This window comes from Eschrichtius robustus, chromosome 6 (genome assembly GCF_028021215.1).
Source record: "Eschrichtius robustus isolate mEscRob2 chromosome 6, mEscRob2.pri, whole genome shotgun sequence".
In the NCBI taxonomy this organism is placed as follows: Eukaryota; Metazoa; Chordata; class Mammalia; order Artiodactyla; family Eschrichtiidae; genus Eschrichtius; species Eschrichtius robustus.
In genome coordinates this window covers 83,694,562-83,697,829 of record NC_090829.1, presented here as the reverse complement: position 1 = coordinate 83,697,829, position 3,268 = coordinate 83,694,562, and the positions used below count along the sequence as shown (strand labels likewise).

Here is a 3,268-nt window from a genome sequence, read left to right as displayed (position 1 = left end):
ATATGATTGTTGTTTTAAGCTACTATATTTTGAAGAGGTTTGCTATGTTCAACAGGTAAAAAAAAATCAATTTGCAAAATTTCTGTATGAGGAAACTATGGGTTCATCCAGGTGGCCAAATTGGCAAGTAAAATTATGGATTTTGACTTGAGCTAGAAATTTAGGGTCACCTAACTGAATTTTAAACCAACAAGCAAAATGCACAGACTTGATTCCTATACTATGAGTTCATATTGGTAGCACCATGCTTACCATCCAATGGGGAGAGCATAGAACTTTGAGATTCTCCTATTCCTAAACACTTAATTATAATTTCTCTTTTTTGAAAGGGTAAGTCTAATACTTTTAGAAGAATGCATTTCTCAGTAGGATTCTAGTTTCAGCTTTTGTCTTCCAACTCAGAGTCCTGCCTTGAGAAGTTGTTGTGAGGACACAGTGAGGTAAAGTATACAAAAACCTACAATAGAGCCAGACACTCAGTAAAATGCCCAGTGGGTGTTATCTATTATTATTATCATCTCTTCACAGGGCCTGCACACAGTTAAAGGCTCATCATCACCCAGGAAACCATGGGTTACTTCTACTGAGTAAGCCTTAGGAGTGCCTTGACTTTCTAAAACCAACAGGCGGTCTTCTTATTTCATCTTTGCTGTGAGACCTTTCTTTGTGAAATGCTAATTCTACAAAGACTAGAATAGTTGAAAAAGAAATGAACTAGGTTTCTCGTCTTAGATCTGCTGCAAACTGTGTCATTTTATTTTATTTTTTAAATTTTTTTAATTTTATTTTTTTAAATAAACTAATTTTATTTTTATGCAGTATACATTTTATTACTTTGTACTAATACATCCTCACATTACAAAGGCAATTTAGTGGAAGAATGTTTCTTTTGACATTTGAATAATCTGAAAGAACACAAACAGAATTATACATAAAAAAATACTCATTTGGATAACAATAACAACAACAAAAAAAGACAAGTTAAACAACAAAAAAATTTTCCTTTCTTACAGGTGGACATTGAAGTGGACCTAATTCGGTTTTCTTTTTAAAAGCCTCCAAAGACAAAAGCAGCTTAAAATCTAATTAAAATGAATAAAAAATGTTTACTAAATTACTGGTCTCTGGCACCATTTTCTGTTGTCTTGATGCAGGTTCTTCTTTGTCTGTTTCTTCTCTTGCTCTTTTTAGTGATCTAGATGCACCATATTCATCATGTTCATCATCATTATCAAATTTAGTTTTCTTGCCCTGAAACTGTACTTTTCCTTTAGGAGACCCAGTCTGGGCAGCTTTATTTCCCTTTCCTTTTCCTTTAAATCTGCGACCTTTTGACTTCCATTTGTTTAGGGATTCTTGTTGATCTTCTATTATTTTTTTCAATGCTTCTTTTTCCACATCTCCTTCTAGTACTTCCCAGGTGACCTCTTTGTTCCTTAATTGTAGGTTACCATTATTTGCGTCGTTTGCTTTATCCAGTGCTTCCTTAGTTTTTTCTTTAAACAGAATTATTCCCTCTTTGGCTCCTCTGACAAAGTCTATCCATTTTATTTCACCATGATCTGAGAAAAGGATATGCAAATCTTCTCTACACGTCTGATCATGTAAGTCCCCCGAGAATTTCAGCAAGCAGCCAATCTTTTCTTCTAGAGATTTCATTTCAGCATTTTCTGCTAACTTTTGTTTTTCTTCTTGCTCTTGTTTAGCTCGTAATTTAGCTTCTATTTTATTTTGCTTTCTTTCTTCATTTTTATTTTTTGCAAAGTAATCTTCCTTGAAAAGTATTATCAGGTCTGTGTCTTTGTACTTCTGGCCAGGGGCCTCGACAAACTTCTTAGCAGATTCAACGGTATCAAATACAGCAAATATTGATCCCTTAAATGCTTTGTGCAATGTTCTTCTCATCTGAATGTTTGGTACCTGACCTTTATCTTCCAACCATTCTTTTGTGTCATCAAGGGTTGCATCAATTGGGAAGCCTTTAATATAAACAGATCTGTTTTTTACATCATTTTTATACTCATCAGTCACTTCAGGGAGGGGTTTGCTTGGAGATCTTCTAATTTTAGTTTTATCTTCACTTATTTCCATGAGTTCCGCCTTTCATTTGCTCAATGCTTCTACTATTACATTAAAGTCTGTTGTTAGACGGTTTAGCCTATTAAATTTTATCATTACCTCCAAAGGTACCCAGCCTTCATCCAGTTTGGTCTGTTCCTTTAAAACTTTGTCACGTGGCAAATTGAAGTCACCAAAATAATACTCGATTTGATGACAGATTTTGGCCTCCAGAGCACCCATTTTTTCATTATCACCATTTTCTGCCATTCTGGCTATCTTTAAGTTCCCGGTCCCACAGAGACATGCCACAGGTCACTAACAGCGACAGCCATGTCTCCTCTCCCCAGCGCCAGTGGCTTGCCCAACGCGCCTAAAGAAGATGGGGGTTGTCCCAGCAACCCTTGCGGCCAGGGTGGGAGGGGCTTCAGGCCTAACTGTCATTTTAAACAAGTCACTTAACCTCTCTATGCCTCACTTTCCCTGGGTTCCAATATGTATTTAGTCAGCTTCAGGGAGCAATTGTAAGTATCAGCTGAACCAATTAATCAATCAGATGAACTGAGCACTAATGATGGCCTTGGCAATGTGCTAGCTATCCTGAAAACTTAGAAGTAAGTTATTGCCAGACCCAGCTTTATAAGCTGTACCCTTTGTCTTAGCCCACTAGAGCTGCTCTAACAGAATACCATGGACTGGGTAGTTTATAAACAACAAAAATTTATTTCTTACAGTTCTGGAGGCTGCGAAGTCCAAGATCAAGGTGCTGGCAGATCCAGTGTCTGGTGTGGGCTCACTTCCTGGTTTAGAGACCCTTATTTTTACTGTGTCCTCACATGGCAGAAGGGGTGAGGGATCTCTCTTATAAAATTACTAATCCCATTTATGAAAGGCTCAGTCCTCATGACCTAATCACCTCTGAAAGGCACCCCCTCCAAATACCACCACCTGGGCGATTTAGGTTTCAACATATGAGTTTTGGAAAGACATAAGCACCCCTTTTCATGCACATACAAGGGATTCCTGTTCCTGGATTAATAATAATACTCTAGAAAAAATAAAATGTACCTTCCAAGTTCTGTGTACATAACCATAAACACAGACATTATTTTAAGGTTTGCATTTAATATTGAAAAATCATGCAAAAACATGACAGAGAACACATGTATAAATTGTCTTTCTTCAAATTTACAAGAATTAGAGTAAAGGG

The 3,268-nt window shown here is 36.8% G+C and overlaps 1 pseudogene; it reads right to left on the bottom strand.

The window, feature by feature from the left end:
- Window positions 1-1,114: 1,114 nt before the first annotated feature.
- LOC137765738 (lupus La protein homolog pseudogene) lies at window positions 1,115-2,340 on the bottom strand (annotated as a pseudogene).
- Between the last annotated feature and the right edge of the window lie 928 nt (window positions 2,341-3,268).